At 39.2% G+C, this 20,988-nt stretch overlaps 1 pseudogene; it reads right to left on the bottom strand.

Moving 5' to 3' along the window:
* Positions 1-4,153: 4,153 nt before the first annotated feature.
* On the bottom strand, positions 4,154-4,272 carry LOC112472502 (annotated as a pseudogene).
* Positions 4,273-20,988: the final 16,716 nt, after the last annotated feature.

Raw genomic sequence — 20,988 nt, 5'->3', positions numbered from 1 at the left:
AAATGGTGGTAAAGTTTGAAGGTGGCCCTGAAAATCTTGTCTTGAAATTGTACTAGCAGGATTAGAAAAGAGGCCTTTCTGTGGCCGTGAAGAATACTGTCATAGCTGGCCTTCAACTAGGTCACTAACTTCTACTATGCCAGAAATATAGACTTTTTGGAGTTTTTTGGCCTACATATGTGCTGTCCAACATGGCAGCTGCTATCCACATGTGGCTGCTGAACACTTGAAATGGGGCTAGTGCAATTGAGACGAGCCATAAATATAAAATAAACACCAGATTTCAAAGACTTTGTTTTAAAAATGAATGTAAAATAACTCATTAATAATTTTGTATTGATTACATGTCGAAATATTTTGGATATATTGAGTTAAACAAAATATACTATTTAATTTAATTACTCTTGTTTCTTTTTACTCTTTTAATGTGATTGCTTAAAAAATTCAAAGTTATATATGTGGCTTACATTTTATTGTTATTGGACAGCACTAGCCTGGAGAAATCAGATACTTGTTTACTGTAGTTGCTAAGATTCTAGCTTGTTTTTCTTGTTGTCTTTACAAACTCAGGTTCCTTTAAAGATTCTTTGCATTGATAGAGGAGCTTGCTTTCTCGCTATATGGGTGCAGAGTTCCTATCAGCCTGCTCACCATTCTGCCTGGCACCCCTCTGTCACAACTTCCGGTGCAGTCTGCTTGGGCAAAAGGTGTTCCTCTGGTCGCAAAGAAGGCAGTTTCCAAGGACACCTGTCTCAGAGCTCTATTCATAGTCAGAAGGACTATGAATCATGACAGTCATTGCAGTGTAAACCCGACACAGGTTTAACCTTTTGATGGAGTTTGTTTTTTGTCCCAGAAAAACTAGGGGGGTGAAAAATAGCAGCATATCAAAGACAGGGTGTATTGGAAAGAGGGATTCTGGTTTGAAGTGGAAGACATGGATTCGAATCCCTGGTGAGCCATTAGCTATGTTTGATTTGGACAAATCACTGTATTTGAACCTCAGTTTCTTTCTGTCAGATGACTGAAGGATGAACTCAACAATGCTTACTTCAGAGGATTGCTGGGATATCAAATGAGATAATGTTTAAGAAAGTACTATGAATCGTGAAACTGTTTATGGTGGCAAATTTACGACGGGTGGGGCAGATGCATGGGCAGATTGTTTTATCTGGCTAGAAAAGTGTGTTTTGTTTAGGTGAAACGGAGCGCCTATAGGGGGAAACTCTCCAGTTTGTCACAGACTTTGCCATTCTTGTTCTCTGAATTCAGCTGATTTGTGTCACCTACTTGGCTGCTGAATATGGATGTGTTCATATACCTTGCAAAATAGGAGGGACAATGTGTAGTAACACAAGCATACCTGATGTTGGCTGACTAGGTTCCTTCCATGGGAGCTCACGGTCAGCACATAAGTTATAGCAAAAGCAAGGCTGGATAACAGACGTTTACCGAACGCCGAACCATGGCTCTTAAGTTCCAGGGGTAAAAACAGAGAGGAACAAATTGACCGTGGGTACAACAAAAAGGGCAAGCAACTAATTCTGCCTTGGGGAAGGATCTTTCAGAGAAAGAAAAGTACCGTTTTTGAGCCAGGACTGGGTTATACATAAGATTAGGCACTTGTCATTGCTCTGTCTCATCCACTCCTCAAAATAGCTCTCAGAGGATGTAGTTATCTTCATCTTGCAGATGGTGGCTTATGAAACCTACCCAAGGTCACATACAATGGGCAGAAATAGGATTTTAATCCAGGTCCTTTTGAGTGGGCCCCTGGCCGCCGTGTGTCTACTGTGCTTTCTCTGGGGATTAATAATAGACTGTTTCATAGCAATTGTTTTATTTCTGTTTGCTGGGCCTTCCTTCTCCCCTATATCCCTTTCTAAGAGTTTTTTTTTTTTTTAACTTCAAATTTATTTATTAAAGTTACAATGAAATACTTTTAAATAAGTACAAAATTGCAAAATAAACAATGTTTTTATTTCAATGAACTTACCAAATATAATGACGAGATAAGGATACATCTAGTAGAGACCTTCTATCCTAAAATCATCATGAAATCAATAGTTGTACATCTAGGAAATGTACCAGTGGAGCTCTCTTAGTGGAGGAGAGAGCTGGTGTGTGTATTTTAATTGGTTTCATGTGGGTGTCTCTTCTGTTTTGGTGACTGGCTAGAATCCAAGGACGTTTGGAAGATGGCACTTGGAGTTCATAAAGCATTGCTAACTCTTCTAAGAGGAAATGTCAAAGAGGAGGCTTAAAAGTGTCAGGTGCTAAATCCATCTTCCTGTGCTTGTTCACGCCCTAAGGAGCCTCTGAAGGAAGGTCTCTGTTTCCACATCCTGTTCTATTTTTCCTTCAGCCTGGAGTGCATGTTTATGGATGGTGTAAGTCTGTTGCCCAGGGGATCTGACCAGCCTGCAGTGTACTCTGATCCCATCAGTGACCAGGGCTTTTAATATAAAAGCGGAGAGCTCTGGGTCTTGACTGTAGTAGCCTATAGCATTGATTCTCTAGTGATAAACAATCCGGCCCCACCCCCACCTTTGACTCCCTTTATCTTTGACCCCTTTATGTTGCTATCTCAACCAAAAGGACTTTGCCCCACTCCTTTGTGGCTGAGCATGCCCTGGTGATGGGCCCTATTTTGGGCTTACATGTACTGTGAGACAGCAGTCTTCATCAGCCTATTTGACTTTCCTCTGCGAGAAGTAGGGGGAGAGGTCACCAGGGGATCATTTGGAGCCCGGGCTGTGGAATCTGACACACCTGGGTTTGAATCCTTACCTTCTGTGTTCTGGCTGGGTCACATGGGACAACTTGACTTAGTCTTCTAAGCTCCATTTTCTCATATGTAAAAATGTGTAATAACAACAAGGCTGTTGTAAGATTTTAATAATAACAAAATAATAACTTCTTTCAATAAGAAGTTCTTACTAACTGCTAGACACTTTTCTGAGTGTTTTACATATACAATCATGCATTGCATTACAACGTTTCTGTCAAGGTCTGACCACATATGCGATGGCGGTCCCATAAGATTATAATGGAACTAAAAAATTCCTATCACCTAGTGACATTGTAGTGCAATGCGTTACTCACGAGTTTGTGGCAATGCTCGTGTGAACAAACCTACTATGCTGCCAATCTTATAAACATGTTGTACATATTATATACAGTACATGATACTTTATATATTTACTGTACCAGACTTTTATTATTATTTTAGAGTATACTCTTTCTACTTATAAAAAAAGAGTTTACTATAAAACGGTGTACCGTGTTACACGGGCAGCAGCCTTGTACATCTCCTGTTTACTGAGTCTCCTGATTGCATCATTTTCTCTTGTTCCTGATTTAATCTCATGTTGTTTTGTACAGGAGCATGCTGTACAGGCTTGTAGCCTAGGAGCAGTAAGCTATACCATGTAGCCTAGGTGTGTAGTTGGGTTTACCATGTAAGTTTGTGTAAGTACACTCTACAATTCTCACAAAACGAGATCACCTGATGACTTATTTTTCAGAAGTATCTCTGATGTTAACCAGTGCATGACTGTACTATCTCAGTTAATCCCACAACAACCCTATGAGGTAGGTGCAATCATCCCCATTTTACAGATGAGGAAACTGAGGCATGGAGAGGTTAAGAAACGTTCCCAACTGTCCCATAGTTAGTAAATGCAGACCTGTTCCTAAGCATGAGGCTCTGCACAAATAATAAACACATGCGAATCTGGAACACAGTAGGCATTCGATAAATTCTATCTACTAATCCAATTATTATTATTTTTAATGGTTTTCATGGTTTCTATGAGGTACTTTAGATGTGGAGTGAGATGAAGCATTTTCATGAGATAATGACCTTTTCTTTCATAATTTTGAGCTTGGACGAAAGTATAATGTCTGAACTCAGTTCCTCTGTCTTTTAACTCTAACTTGTTAAGCCTTAATATTTTCATCACATTTTGCAGTTTATATTTTACATTGTACTTAATGATGAACACAAGCATCTTTTCATAAGCTTCTTTTTTAATTTTTATTTATTTTTATTTTTTTAGGCGAGACAACCCTTGATTGACCTCACAGATTGCAAGGACCTTGCAATCCCTTATTTTTTGTCAGCTTACAATCTCTTATTTTTTATTTTTTACACCTACAGCACCTGGTCTTCCTAGGTGGTCTCCCATCCAAGTACTAACCAGACTGGACCCTGCTTAGCTTCTCAGATCAGACAGGATCAGGCTTGTTCAGTGTGGCATGGCCGTAGACTCGTAAGCTTCTCATGAGCTAAATAAAGGGAGTTAATATGTGTAAAGTATTTAGACAAGTGATTGGTCCTGAGTATGTGCTATATAAAGGAAGAATATATGAAGGGTCCTGAAGGTATGAATATGATTTCACTTGATCCTCCACTTTGATCTTTTCTTGTGGGGACGTTCTGTTCTCAGGTCATCTAGAACCAATCAAAACAGCGAACAATTATTGTACGCCGTATTGCCAGCTGCCAGATAGGGAGCTCCAGAGGTCTGGCTTGCTTTATCCCTAATGGCCAATGCCTACCACATTGATTGGCTCATGAAAGAAAGCACAAACTCGGCAAGAAACTGAATTACAGTTCTTTGTGCCAAACTCCAATAGGAACAAGGCAAAAAGAAACAAGAGTAACATGTTTTCATTTCCCAAACTTGATATTCTACCTTTTAGGTTCCTGCTTTAAGTTATTATTTCATGACACTGGAGTTAATAACACCCTTCAGATGACTTGACAGTTAAGCCAACATCAATTGCCCTATGCAAATTGTCAGACATGGGAACTATGTCACATTACACGAAAAACAGGACTAAGGAACTGTAGCTACAACAAGAAAAACATTTTTTTCTTTTTTGCTCCTACTGTTTCTATAACTATGAAGATTCTCTGTACACGGTTTTTTTGTATGCATATATATGATATTTATTGAGATTCGACTACATGCCAGGCATTGTTTTAAAAGCCTTATACGTATTAATTCATTTAATTCTCATGATAGCCCCATGAGGTGAATACTTTTATGGTCCCCATTTTAGGGATACAGACACTCCAACACAGAGAGATTAAGCAGGCTACCCAAGGACACATGGCTGGCAAATGGTGGAGGTAGGATTTGAACCCAGGATTCTGGCTCTGGTGTCTTACACTTAACAGCTGATTCCTTATCTTGATCAAGTCCTTTACTTTTAATATGTAATCCTCCTAGAAAACCTTATGTTAGTGATATTAAATAAACACATTGCAGAGATTTTAGGAGCTGCAAACCTCTCTGAGAGTTCCCAGAGGGCTACCTCTCCTGGGTGGCCAGCAACTGCTTTGCCCCATGAGAACTTTCTCTTTAATGGCAAAGGGCTTCAGGGAGTGTGACTTCCCAGGAGAAAGTGACACATTCTGTTACTTTAGTTAAGTGACTTTTACCACAGAGGCAGCACACTTCCAAATGGTCCATCAGAGGGATCACCTGTCTTCCGCCATGCCCATATCTGCGCCAAGGACCTGGCTCAGGATTCGAAACACCTGCCAGCCTAAATCTTCCCTCTCCCCTTGTCTTAGTCAGTTCAGGCTGCTATAGGAAGATACCGCAGACTGGGGGCCTAAACAGCAGATATTTATTTCTCACAGTTGTGCAGGCTGGGAGGTGCAGGATCAGGGGCCCTGCAGAGTCAATTGTTGGTGAGGGCTCCCCTCCTGGCTTGCAGACAGCTGCCTTCACACTGTGTGCTCACGCAACCTCCTTTTTGTGCATCCAAGATGAGAGTTCTTCTTCTTATAAGGGCACTAATCACATCAACATGGCCTACCCTCACGACCTCATCTAACCCTTTGAATACCATCGCACTGGAGGTTAGCACTTCAACATATGAATTTCGCAGTGGGTGTACATTCAGTCTGTAAGACCCTTTCTCTTTCCTGCAGATGGTGGGCCCAGAGCTGTTAACTCCAGTGCAAAGTGAGGCACTGAGTAGATACTCAATAGATATTTGTTGAACTAGAAGTTGTTGAATGATCCCCTGGTATTGAAAAGTCTCTGAGGCCTTGGCTTTCTTTTCTGCCTGGCAGAGGAACTATGAATGTGCTGAAACTGCCAAAGCATTCAGGAGGAGTGGTGGGGGTCAGCATCAGCTTTGCAGTGTTTGGTGCAACAACTTCTCTTTAGGATAAATAGAGGAAAGAGATGGGTGTCAGAGTGAAGAAATCCCAGGCTTGTGTCTTGGTGCTGGCATGGAAAGGCTGTGCCACCTGAGTAGATTATGTGAGCGCCCTCCATGCTCTTCTGTAAAGGGAGATAATATTTATCTCATGGAAGTGCTGGAGAAGGCAGTGGAGCAGCATATATAAATCATTAGTATACCTTCTGGCTCGAAGGAGGTGCCAGCAAAGGTTTCCCCTTCTTAAAGAACTCTATCCGTGCTAAGTGAAGCTTTCCCTAAGATATGGGCAATCAAGAGAGCAGATATGTGAGTGCTATGTGTACATAAATCACAAGCTCATGGAATCTAAAGTTGGTAGATGATCTAAAAGGGATATGTCATGGGAACCAAAAAAAGTATTTACCTGGGAGGCCACCCACGAAGTCTGAGGTTACCTATCAGTCTAACCATGAGCTCCCTTGTGGGAGAGAAGGAAAGAAATGAAGAAAAACAGTACAGGTGAAGTTTACATGCAGCTCTTATAGCCCCCTCAAAACCCCTATCTTTCAGAAATTTTAAAGAAACTGGGAGTAGTAGGTAAAGGAAAACAGCTTACAGAAAAAGGCAGACTTGACGCTCTATGCAAGGAGGAAGGGGTAATACTAAGAAAGTACTGAAGATAAGGGAAACGTGATTCACTAAAATTGGAGCAAAACTTACCCACTTGATTAGCTTTGTGTGTGACAAGTAAGTTTCCAGGCCCTCTGTGCCCCTGGCTCCCATCTGTCACTTACCTGGGAGGCTCAGCTGCCTCCCTCTACTACCAGCTCTGACAATGTGTTAGCTACTTACTTACTCTGTTCACCCCCATATTCATCACAAAGCCCAGCTCTTGACCCGGGTTTCCAGGAATCACAGGGCAATGAGAGTTTAGAAAAAGCTGTTGCTTCTCCTTCTTCAAGAGTCGTGTCTAAAAACATTAGTTCCAGAATGAGACTTATCTGGGTTTGTGTCCAGACTCCAACTGCTTCTGGGTTGTATGACCTTGGATATCTGTCTTAACCTCCTTGAGCCTCAGTTTCCTCATCTATAAAACAGGCATAATAATAGTAGCTAATTCTTATGGTTGAATGAATTAAATTATACAATACAAGTGAAACACCCAGAACAGTGCCTGGAAAATAATGAACACTTAGAGAGAGTACCTATTATCATTCTTAGTAGCGGTATTTTTACAGACTGGGAAATAAACAGTTGTTTTTTCCTTCTGTTTCCTCTCTGATCCTGCTGGTTGTGAGTTAGTGGAGAGAACAAGATCAATGAATGGCTCTGCTACTAAGTAACTGCAACCTTGAGCAAGCCCGTAGTTGCTCTGAGCCAGATTTGTCTCCTCTCTAAAATAAGGACAATGATCATGCTTTCCCACACGTGACTGTCTACCTGTGTGCTGGGAGGTGCACAAGGGACAATGCCATCAGAGTGCTCAGCAAGGTTACACAGGGAGAGGAGATGTCACATAATATCATCCATGATTGCACTGCAGCACCCCAGAGGTGCTCTATGTGTAGTCCAAAGTATCCCCTGTTAGAAATGCAAATTCTCAGGTCCTGCTCAGACCTTTTAAATCAGAAACTCTGTGAGTGGGGCTGGTGATCTGTGTTTAGCCAGTGCTCCAGGTAATTCTGCTGCACCCTCAAGTTTGGGAACCACTGTGTTACAGTCATGTGGAGAAGAGAAGAGATGAGATGTCCATGAGAAATGATCTTTTTACTGAATAATTCTTAACTTTGGAAGATATTTAGAAATGGTAAAATGATCTTTTCCTCCTCCCTTCTTATGCAGAAAGCTATTCAAATGTATTTTTGATTTAGCCAGGGTTATGGGCTAAATTGTGCCCCATCAGAGACCATATATTGAAGTTCTAACCTCAGTATCTCAGGATATGACTGTATTTAAAGAGATAATTAGGGTAGAATGAGGTCCTATCAGTTGCACCCTAATCCAATATGACTGCTGTCCTTGTAAGAAGAAGGAATTTAAATACAGATAGGTACAGAAGGAAGACCATGTGAAGACACAGCGGGCAGATGGCCGTGTATCAGAAAGGGAGGCCAATCCTGCCTACACCTTGATCTTGGGTGCCCAGTCTCCAGAATTGCGAGATAATAAATTTCTTTTGTTGAAGTCACTCAGTCTTTGGTATTAGTCATGGCAATCCTAACACAGCCAAGATGGAGCTTAAGCAAAGTTGAGAGTGAACTTTTCACAGTCAAGCCTGGAAGTTATAGGCAAAGAGGTGAGTGCAGGTTAGAGAACTTTGGACCCCATTGGTACTGCAAGGAGAAAGCCATTTTTAGATGCCTCTCTTGATGAAAACAGAAAAGAGGTGGGGGAAATTGCTCACTTTAAAAATAATCTATAGGTGACTCACTGGTCACAAGAGATAGATTAGAAACAGTGATAAAAACACAATGGAATCAGAATGAAAGTCAGAAGAAAAGTATTATTTGTTCTATGGACATCTGGTTCACATATAACTTTAGGAATGTGTTTACCTCAGGAAGACAGATATCTAGGCCCCTGTGTAAGGGATTAGATAGAGCCTCTGGAAGAAGTTGGTTGGAATGGCCAGAAAAGCCTGGCCATTTTCAGCCTACAGACCAGGGGTAAGACTATTACATTTGTACCGAAGGGATAAAGAAATGCAAGACCTTAATATTGCCTTGATCATTTGAGAAGTGGGTTACCCCCTACCTTTGCATTTTACCTTCATTTAAATTAAAAAAAAAATGTTTTCCCCTAGAAATTTAGACTTAGAAGTGTGGCCAGATTCTAGCACGGGTTCAGTAAAGCTAGGGCTAGGTGGGTGAGGCCCAGGAATTTGAGAGAATACCTAAAATAGTTTGGCTAGCTACCTTCTCTAGGGTGTGACCACTTATGTCACATCAGATAGACAGACAGATGTACATATAGAACTTGCTTTCACAAGGTCTTTCCCCCGAGGTCCTTGTCCTAGGCTTGACAGTTGACAGGTCAACATTTTATCTGTCCACTTTTGGAAACTGCTTAAGAGAAACAAGCAAGCCTTGTTCCTTTCTCCCTGCCCCTTACCCTGCAAGTTGATACTGTATGTTTTCTAAAAGTTTATTTTAAATGATCATGCCATAACTGGGCAGAAGGTTGACTTTCCTCATTTTAAATGAAGAGCCATATGGTTTTTTAACATTCAATATGAGATGCAGAAGTTTCTCTCAGGTCCTAAGGATTTCTTTCTTTCTTCCTTTGGTTAATCCTCTGGGGAGTCTCTGGCAGACAAAAGGCATGACAGTTGTATGGACAAAACAATAATTTGGACTTTTGAGCTCTGCTGAAAGGACATATCCATTGATAGACCATTTATCTGCATAAAGATTTTCACGTGAAACTTTCTTTCTCTGTCCATTTTGTCCCTTGGCATTCATGGACAAATCAATATGCAGGAGTCACATAGAGTAAATCTGTTAGGCTCTCTTGCATGAAATGCATTCCACTTTGCAGTCACTGATGTTTGGGAAAATATCGTCAGTGCTGGGTAGGGGCAGAGAGTGGGTAACTGGCACAAGATTCACAGCTGGGTTCCTTCCAATTTGGGACAGAGAAGCTGGGATGAGTTTTGCGCTGAGCATAAGATGCTGCGCGAAGTCTTACCCCTGGTAAAAGCTTCTATGGCCCATGGTTTTTTTCCTTTCTGTTTAATAGCCCTCTTTTTCCTCAGAAAGTAGCTTTACTGTCCGTTGAGTCTACTCAGATGTTTTTCTGGTGAAAGTGAACGAGCATGTGATTCATAGTAGGCACCAGAGTGTGCTGTCCAGATCCTCCACTTCGTAAAGGCAGCTGGCAGTCGTGACTGGCTTACAGCTCACACCTGTGTCCTGCTGCTCCCGACAGCTCTGGTGAAGAGAAGCTACCTTCTTCAAGGTCATGCTTTTTTTCCCAGGAACAGTCAAAATCCAGTGACTGGTTGATGTAAAGGCAAAAAGGCTCAGCACCCTTGCCTTCTTTTTAGACCTCTCTGCAAGGCCACCAGCTCCAGAGCTCCCCAGGAGCTCAGAGGAGGCTTTTCCCTCTGCCTGAATCTGGAGATTTCATTTCTCTGCAGGTGTTGATGCCCTCATTACCCAGGAAACCCCCTGCATGTAATTCTCCGTCTCTCAGTCTATTTCCCAGGGACTCTGACACACAGCAATACTTTTCCTTAAATATGGAAGGACTGTTGTTTTATTTCTTATATGGCTTATTTTTAAGGAATAAATGCATATTTTCATTCCTGGAATTGATATGCATTGCTTTTCAGAGACTTTATTTGTATGGAAATTTTTTTGTGTATGCAAAAGGTACATAAGAATTGAAAATGTTATGAACTCCACTGGAACAAAATATCACTGAGTAGGCTCTATTGGTTAACCCTGAAGTTTTGGTCATTGTGTTTAAATTGACTGCTAACCACACAGCGTGGCCATATGGCAGAAGTGAAAGTCTGAGGCCAGGGGTTCTACTGAAAAAGGCCAAGGTTCAGTCTCCTTATTGTTTGATCTGTCTTTTGTTATTTCCTGGTCTCAACCTGTGCTTTAACTTGGCCAGTCATGGTCAAAACTGTTCTCTTGACCTGCCCTTGGAGCAGGTGAGGGAGTGTGGATGACCTCTGCAAATCTGTCACTATGGCTGGAAAAACAATCACTAGCACCTGACCTACCATGTGTGGAGAACAGAACATTTATGAAGACTAACCTAGGAGAAGCCAGTTTGGGGATTTTGTCCCAAAAGGGAAGAGTATGTTTTCACAATTTTTTTTTCAAATTTAAAATAAACAGAATTTTTTTTTTTTTAAAAATATTAAGTAGCTTGTTTTACCAGCAAGGAGGACCAATGAGTAAGCCACATGGAAATAGCATTAAAAATATCTTTGGCTTAACTATTTTGTTAAGTTGTGCCAATGATTGCAAATTTATCAGAAATTTTGCTGTTTTTGAAAATGAGAAGATTCAAGGTAAGTATTGAAAAATAATGAGAATTTGTATCTATTTCATTATTGTATATGTATATATGATATATGTATATATGTATATGTATGCATATATGTATGTTTTATATATACATATATATTTTATATATATATTTATATTTCTATATCCCATATCTATCTATCTACCTATTTATCCACCTGTCAATCATCTATCTATCTATCTAACTACCTCTCTATCCATCTATCAACCATCTATCTATCTATCTATCTATCTATCTATCTATCTATCTATCTATCTATCTAGATATCTATTTTTTAGATACTATATATCATTTGCTAAAAGTAAAAATAATTGTATTAGAGTGATGGAATTTGAGTAATTAGAAAAATTTTCTTAGTGTTTTAATAAATTAATGTTTTACAGGTGAAAAATTTAAATTATTTCTTCAATTAAAACAAACAAACAAACAAACAAATAAATAAATAAAATTAATGTTTTCAAAAAGTATCCACAGGAAGAAGGGAACAAAAGTTAATAAGATGAAAATGGAAAATGAGAAGACAGGCAGATATTGACATTTAAATAAGAACATATTCCAGAGAAGCACTTAGCTAGAATATAAATTGATGACAAATTCATTTATTGTGCCCAGTCTCGTGGCTAAGTTGGGCTTGAGCTTGAGTTGAAAGGGTCTGCTCAGGAAAGGAAGAAGAGAATAGGAAGGATGGCCAGGTGCCAGTCTCAGATAATGACCTCTGGACAGGCCTTGGGAGCCCTGGAGCAGAAGGAGACGTTTTCATGAGGGTTGGAATACATGTATGTGTGCATGTATGTGTGGGATGTGTCAGGGGCCAGCAGATGTAGATAAAAAGAGCACCGTGGGTGCCAGGAGGTGGACTGAATTATGAACACGTGTAAGTTGCCCCTTCCTTGATTCTCTTCCAGCCCCAGGAGACATATGTGTACAGAAACACTCAAGGAAGATTTTACAAGGGTCTCAAGCCCTGCAAGAGCAGATGTCAGTAAGAGCCAATGGAATTTGACCAACTGTTATTACAAGTTAATATCTACTGAGCATCTACGGTTTCTAGGCACCATGCTAAACAATTTACAGTCATTAGCTCTACTAATCCTCCAACAAACCCCTGAGGAGGGTACTTTTACCTCTTTTTAACAAATGAGGAAATTGGGGTTTGAAGAGGTTAAATAACATGCTTAAAAAGTGGCTGAGCTGCAAATTGTTTCTCAATTTTGGGAAATTCTATTGGCTTTGTTTCTTAATAGGTAGCACTCAAATATCTAAAAGTTTGAGCTCTGAAGACAAATTTGCATTTCTGTCATGGCTTTGCTGTTACCTGGCTGTGTGGTCTTGGACAATTTATATGACCACTCTGAGTCTGGTAGAGTTTTTGGAAGTATTTGAGATAACAAAAACAAAGAAAAATACTCATTTAATGGTAGTTGTTATTATTACATAACATTCAAGACCAAAGCCTAGCTAATTACTAAGAATTCATTGATGAATTAGTTTCCATATACTTAACAGCCAAAGATAAACATAAACTTTGGTTATAAGCTATGACCCTTGATGGATTAATCGCACAATCAAATTTTTTTTCTATATTTATTTATTGTTAACTTAATGTGATGATTAATTTTGTGTTAACTGACTAAGCCAGGGGATGCCCAGATATTTGATTAAACATTATTCTGGGTGTTTGTGTGAGAGTGTTTTTACATGAGATTAATATTTAAATCAGTAGACTGAGTAAAGCAGATTGCCTTTTCTAAGTTAGGTGGGCCTTATCCAATCAACTGAAGGCCTGAATAGAACAAAAAAGGCTGATCCTTCTCTGAATAAGAGAATGTTGCCTGTCTGACTGCATTTCAACTGAGACATCGACTTTTTTTTTGGACATTGACTTTTTCCTGCCTTCAGACTTGAATTGAAACATTGTCAGTTCATGGGTCTTGAGCCTGCAGGCCTTCAGACTTGGACTGGAACTATATATACCATTGCTCTCCTGGGTCTCCAGCTTTAATTTTGAAAGCCAAACTTTCATTTATATCCATTTTTTTTTTGAAGGAAGATGAGATTAAAAAGACTAAATAAATACTCTAGATATCCTTAAAAACTCCTGCTTCTGGAAAGATGGAGAAGTTACTTTTCCCTATTCTTGTTGCTGAGTATAATTAAAAGCTCTAGACCTTATATATAAAACAAACATAAGACTGAATGGTAGGAAGAAGAAGGCAGACCACAAGGGACTGAGGGACCAAAGAAACAACATGGTGGTGAATTCTCTGAGTTTCCTTATTGCCTCCTGTATCCTGAACTTGGAGCTGGAGAAACAGGACACACAGAATGCCAATGGGTACAGACAAAGAACGTCTCAAAAAGCCTACTCTTTCTTATCAAATGGCAAGGAAAAGGAATATCTAGCAAGATAGAAAACAGTTTGACAATAACCACTCTACTCTTGGCAATCACCACAGAAAATAATTTTGAACCCACCCCATCCATGCAAGCCAGAATCAAGCAGGAAGTCTGGACTTTCACCTGCAGTAATGGGCCACTAGGGTGGTGTCAGAGGAGGTCTAGTGGAGATTCAAGACTTACATCCGCTGTTCAGCAGCAATAAGGCCCCTCCAACTCCTGTGGTATCAGTGGGAATCATGTGGGGAGCTGGAATTTCCACCTACACTCAGGGATAATGAGGAACCCCTCTTGTTTTCAGGTGTCAGTGGAGTCTGAGTGGGGATCCTAACACTCACTGGGCGTTAATGAAGAGGTGACCCCCTCTCTCCCCCAGCCAGAGTGGTATTAGGGGAAGTCAGCTAAAGCAGAAAGTTTACATAATATCCAGAATCTCATAACATAAGAACCCCGGATGTCCAGGTTTCAATAAAAAAATCACTCATCATAGTAAGAACCAGGAAAATCTCAACTTGAATTAAAAAAAAAAAAATCAATAGATGCCAACACAAAGCAAAGATAAATAAATGGAACTATATCAAACTAAAAAGCTCTGCCCAGTAAAAGAACCCATCGACAAAACAGAGGCAACCAGCTGATTGGGAGAAGATATTTGCAAACAACAACTCTGATAAGGGGCTAATATCCAAAAATATGAAGAACTCATACATCTCAACAACAAAAAAACAAACAATCCAATTAAAAAATGGGCCAAGGACCTGAACAGACACATCTAACTCTAATAAATTTAATTAAAAAAATTAATGAATTACAAATAATCTTAAAAAAGGTATTGTGCACCAATATGTTTTAGAAGTAAATATCACGCTCTGGATTTTCCAGGAAAGTCTGGGTCTCAAGTAATTTCATTGTTTTAAATAAAAGCATTATATCAAATAAAAATGTGCTTTTTATTTAAATAAATTCACAAATCTGAGAAAAACTTCTCCATCTGACCCCAAGTCCCTATTTTATTTTGGAAAATGAGATACTGCTCATGAGATACTACTCAACCCCCTGGCAACTAACATTTATTTTGATGCACTCTTTTGCTAAACATGTGGATGATTGTTAGAGAATAATAATAACAACAACAATAATAAAAATGAATATTTACAGAATATTTAACTATGAGCCAGGAACTGTAATAAGCTTTTTGTTTACTGTCCCATATGAAATTCACTACAGCACAGGTGCCTGGTCTTTCTGTGCATTTCTCATCCTCCTATAAATTTTCACTGGAGACGCTTGATGTGCATTTAGATTTCAGAAAATTTACAGTTGAAAAGATAGATTCACATACCTAAGTTATTCCAAACATACTCAGAAGTTTCTCAATAACTAAGTAAGTGTAAGTATTAAAGTTCACGTTTAAATAAATTAAACTTAAATACAATTAAAAATTTAGTTTCTCATTTACTGTAGCCATATGTCAAGCACTCAATAGTCAGGAGCCGGCTCTACAGATCACTCTGTTGCCTGCCTGAATTCAGCTTCTCATTGAAGGCTGAATCTCAAGGGGGAATAAAACCTATGCCATAGCCAGAAAGAGGGAGAAAATTCATGAAAATGAAAGGAAGGATCAGCTAAGGGTCAAGAGAAAAGACCGTTCTTTTGGCTGCTGCTGAAGTTACAGTAAGTTCTAAAGTCTTAGGTAATCAGGGAAGGAAGTAAAAATGTTTTCTTCCATTTCTGAGAATGTGTCCCATGTGTATTCTATGGAACCTGGCTTTTCAAAGAGGGCTATATCTTGACCTATGAAGGATTAAACTCAAGTGAAAATAGCATTGAGCTTCTAACAGAGTAGCTCATCAGCTGAGCATGTCCACAAAGTCAGGGAGCTTTGTCCCTGTAATGCTTAATCACGCAGTAAGGGATCCAAGTCATAGCTGAACCCTGCACAAACATTGAAATGGAAAAGAACTCAGATTTGTTCTTATCGTAGTTGTTTGTGGAGGTCTCTTGGTGATGGAATATGTCCTGAAGTGGCAGAAATTATACCTTGGTACCAAGCAGTAGTTCCTGACCTTTTTAAACTCAAACCCATTTCACAGTTATATATAATCTCATGAACATTCTTAGAAATTAAAAAAAATCATTGTATTATCTTTGCAAAGTAATTAGAAAGCAAAGAAGTAATTTTAAGTTAAAAAATCAGTTTAACAGAGATATATTATTAAAGATTATATTGAAGTATATTTTAACATGTTCTGTAATAATTATAATACACATAAAAATCAATTTTATTTTTTCTCTGTTTAACAAATGATATGTGATATAAATTTACTCTAAGTAAATTAAATAAAAAACATGACTTGACAAATGACTATAAAATAATATCATATATTATTTGCTTTGAAGACCACATGTATATTTCTACTGTATTAAATTATCAACAATAACAGCATTCATGATCTGATAGTTGAAATTCTTGCATTTTGTGTGTTTAAAAAATTAAATTATCATTTTAATTTGATTATTTTTTTGAGTCCTGTTTCTACCAGAAGACAGAAGGTGATAAATGACAAATACAGATTCATTTGCACAAAGGTGAAACAGTGGGATTTGGAGCCAGATGGTCTGGATTTGAGTCTGACTCTGCCATTTACCAGCCTGGGAACTCAGGACAGTTACTTAAATTCTGTACCTTATTTTCCTTCTGTAGAAAGTTAGTTAGTAATAGTACGTATCTCATGGGCCTGTTGTGAGGATTAAATGAGTTCACATATGTAGGGCTCTTAGAATAGCTCTTGGCCTGTGGGAAAGGCTCAATGAATGTTTATGTAATTTTTATTGTTTATTATTTTAATGTTTATTAATTTAAATGGTTTATTTCCACCTGGATTTTCCACTCAATGTGTCCGAAGTCAAACTTAGCAGTTTCCCTTCTACACTTATTCTTCATGTACTTTCTGAGTAAATTGGTGTTACTATCAAGCACTTTAACACCTTAAAAGCCAATGATTCAAGTTTTCTTCTACTTATTCCTTTCATTTAATCATTTGCTAAGGTTTGCTAAGAAATCATTTAGCTCTGATTTCTCCAAGTCATTTGTTCCTCCTCTTTTATAGGACCATTGCTTGTTACTGGTCTTTCTGTGCCATTTCTTGTTTTCCTAAATTATTTTTCTATATAGCATAGCACTTAGCTATCACTAAGGCAGAGTGAAGTCCTCTAGCATCAGTGATTCTTATTTGCTCAAAGACAAAGCCAAGTTTTTTAGCATAGAATGGACATAAGGTCCTCTGCGATCTGTTTCTGCCTGCTTTTCATTCATTCATTCAGCAAATACTTAGTGAGCACTTACTAAGTATTAGCCTAAGATCTTGCCATCCCTGATCGATGCTTTAACTGAACACCATGCTGCCAATAGTTTCTTGAATGCATGTGCTGTTTCTTGTCTCTCTGGGATTGCTCATAGTTATTTTCTGCTTGAAATGCCATTTTCCCCAAAGACAAAGAGTGTCTGTCCAGGGCTCAGATTCATATTTCCTGGCTTTCCACTCAATTCTCTCTCTCTGCCACACCGCAGTTTAGGACCAGGTGCCTGTGCTGCATCAACCATGAGGTGGGTAGTAGCCTCTCAATAAATGAAATAATTATCTATGACAATAACTAGACTAATTCTTAGGGCATTCTTACTAGTTCTTATGGAAGTTATCCTATGTCATGTTCTCACTTCTCTTCATCTTAATGAGTTTCAACTTCTTTAATTTTAGAAAGCCCTTGGTGCTTATATGGTCTTTATTATAAAACACAGGAGGAGAGAAACCATGCCTCATATTGATCTAATACACGGGTCTGGACAACAGGGCCCTACGATACCTGATGCGTCCTCTATCCTTCAACCCACATGTAACTAAGGCTGGAGAAGCATAAGAATAAGCTTCTGGGAGTGGGATGGGATGGTCAGCTCCCTGTCTTCTCTCTCTTGAGCCTGCCATGGCCCCTTTAACTCAGGCAACCATTTATGTATTTATTGATTCAATCAGCAAATCTTCATTTAGTATTCATTTTGAACTAAGCATTCTCCATAACTACATCATGTGACCCTACAGTTCTCTGGTTTATAATATCTCCCTTCACCCTCAAAGGCTCCACCCATATGGTGTGGTCGGTTGCTTCTTTCTCCAAGGTCATATCTTTGACACCAGGGTCTGGCCACCTCTCACTGTCTTATCACCACTCTCCTGCCCTTCCATCCTTCAGACTGATTTTCAGGTCTAATGAGGCTCTTAACTTCTCTCCTTCTTGCTCACTCTGTAGGTTAATACAAAAACTTTCCAGGACATCTCTTCTGAGAACTTGGGTACAGATGGTGTGTGTTTGGGGGGTGATGGTGGAATGACTATCAAAGTAGAATTTAGGGGTGTTACTTAGAAGCTAATCTGATCCAATCTTAAGCTAGAACACATTAGGACAACTGAGAGAAACAGGAGAGAAAACATGGCATAGAATAAATTCCATAAGCATTTTTAAAACCCCCTAAGGATTAGTTTGGATATGAGACTAGGAAAAAATATAGTCTTGGCTATAAGAAGAATATATCATGTGTTCCATCCAGCTGCTCTGAAAATATTTTGCTTATGAAACAAAAGTCCTGGTGTAAAAAGCAGTGGATTTAAATTTACAGAGCATCACTGTCTTCTTCTAGAAACAATTACTCTGTTGTCTTTTGACTCATCTCCAAAGCCACCTGTGACAGTGATGGAGTGAAGTCTAATGTACAAGGAGATTCATTATTTTAATTCTTTCATTTCTGAAAATGGTAATTTCACAGCTGGATTCTCCCTAGTTTATAGAAGAAAAGAGATTCTAAGAAAAGCTTTGAGTTGTTTTGGCTTTACTCAAAAAGCTGCCCTAGTTGAAGTGGAAAGATAATAGCACAGAGCCTGAACTGACACTGAGAATAGCCTATCTGTATCATTTACTCTGGCTCTTTTTCTATCTTCCTTCCATCCCTCTCTCATGTCCCTCCACTTTCCCCATCTTTATTCCTTCCTCAGGGCCCAGGCTTTGTCTCTATATGTCTTGCAACTACTCAAATGGGAAGTAATAGTGACATGAGCGTATATTCTCTTCTTGGGCTAAGATCACCAAAGACCCAGCCTAAATCCTCTTTGCTTCCTGGGACTACCTTTCTGGCATCTTGGGGCCTTAGCACTTCTCTCTTTGGGTTGGTCCAGGCTTTCTCAAGCTTCAGTCATTTCCAAACCATCTTCACAATTTTGATATGTCCAAGTAGTGCTCGTACTATCAATTGCTTCACAGTTTTAATTTGACTCACTTAAAAAACAACCTTAAATTTGTTTAAAAAGGAAATGTAACTCATCACCATAAATGGAAAGCCACTGTTACTAACACAAATGGGAAGTGACTGCTGTGGTCTGAATGTTTGTGTCCCGCCCCCCACCAAATTCATGTGTTGAAATCCTAAAGCCCAATGTGATGGTATTAGGAGGTGAGGCCTTTGGGAGGTGAGGGTAAAGCCCTTATGAATGAGATTAATGCCCGAGAGAGCTCCCTTGTCCCCTTCCACCATATGAGGATATGTTGAGAAGTGTGCAACTTGGAAGAGGGCCCTCACCTGACCATGCCGGCACTCTGATTTCAGACTTCCAGCCTCCAGACTTATAAACCTCTGTTGTTTATAAGTTACGCAATCTGTGGTATTTTGTTATAGCAACCTGAAAAGACTAAGATAGTAACCTTAACAATGAATACAATAAAAGCAAAATAAGAAATGCCCAATTGTATGCCATTTGAATCATCTCTCAGAGCACCTATGTATAAACACGCCTTTTGGAAAATCTTCTGTGATGAGCCTCATGCCTCCTCTCAGATTACTGAGAGTGGATCTAAGGTGGCATTCTCTCATCACTGCAAGGACCTTGGGCTCTATGTTAATTCTGTGAAGGACCTTGGCCAAGTTACCATTTCCTGGGAGATTTCTATGTTTCAAAGCTATAGGAGCAATGACCATCTCTTAGGGTTTTCATTAGGATCAAATGAGAATGTCTAATAATAGAAAGCACTCAAGAAATGTTCATTCCTTTACCTAATATTCCCATTGGGCCAATTAATAGAATTTAAATAGTAAGCCTTCTTGCCTTTATATTTGTCAGTCTGCTAAACTGGTTGATTTGATCCTCAAAACAGCCATCTTCTCTTCTCCTTTTATCAACTTTCCTAGAGTGACACGATTACTAATGGTAGAGCTAGGATTCAAACTCATGTCTGTCTGATTACAAAATCTATGTGCTTAATAATTAAGCTATACTGAAAGAAATCAACCTTATTGAGATATACTTTACATACAATAAATTTAACCATTTAAACATATATTTTGATGGATTTTGATGAATTTGTGTGCCTGTGTAACTGTCAACACTATATAGATTTCACTCCCAGAAGTTCCCTGTGCCTTTTCCTGGTCAATTCCCTTTACTGTGCCCCTCGATTTCTGTCCTGTTATTGAGTAAGGTCTATTCTTTTTCATTGCTGAGTAGTATGTCCACACAGTGGGACAACATTTTCTTACTTATTGTTTCTGCAATATCTCAGTCCTATCCATTTCTCTTCATTTTCACTAATCACTAAGGAACTAACATCTCTTTCCTGAGCTACCGTGATCACCTAAGTTGATCTCCCAGTCTCCTCCTTAGTCCTCTCCAACTTATTCTGGACTCTGTAGGCAGAGTGATCTTTAGATATACAAATCTTATCAAGAATCATCGACTTATCCTAAAACTCTTCATTCTGGGACAAAGAGCAGAATCTGTATTTTGGCTGGCAAAGTCCTGCATGGGCTAGCTCCTTCCTACCTACGCCCTGCCTTGTGACTGCTTTGAGTAATGGTTCATTGCCTTCCAGTATCTCTGACTTTCTTTAGATTCCTCTTATGCATATGCTTCCCACTCTTGAAAGTCTCAAGCTTTTTGCCGTGCAGTTTCCTTCATCTGAACCACTCTCTTATCTCTTAACCCACTTGGTCACTCTCTGCTCTCCCAGTTAATGCCTATTACTCTCTTCTGGACCTCCACCCAGATCATCTCATGTTTTCAGGAAAGTCTTTTTAACCCTCCTGGTTGGGTCAGCTCATCAGTTTTCTTAAAGAATTGCATTTTTTTTTTCCTTCAAGATACTTTTCTCTGTTTGTAATTTTACCTGGTTTCCCATGCAGATTGTTCCACTGGGGGTGATTATAGCCATCAATGAATCTAGTCTCATCCTGCTTGGTGTGCTACATCTCCTTTGGCATTCTAGTTTTGTACATGGGTGTTGGCGATAAGCTTGGTTAAAGGGGGTCTGTCCCTAGTCGATGGCTGCGTTCTCTGCTCATTG

The sequence above is a fragment of the Pteropus alecto genome, unplaced genomic scaffold (genome assembly GCF_000325575.1).
Source record: "Pteropus alecto unplaced genomic scaffold, ASM32557v1 scaffold76, whole genome shotgun sequence".
Lineage (NCBI taxonomy): Eukaryota > Metazoa > Chordata > Mammalia > Chiroptera > Pteropodidae > Pteropus > Pteropus alecto.
Note: the sequence above shows the minus strand (reverse complement) of the source record. Positions and strands in the feature narration are given on the sequence as shown.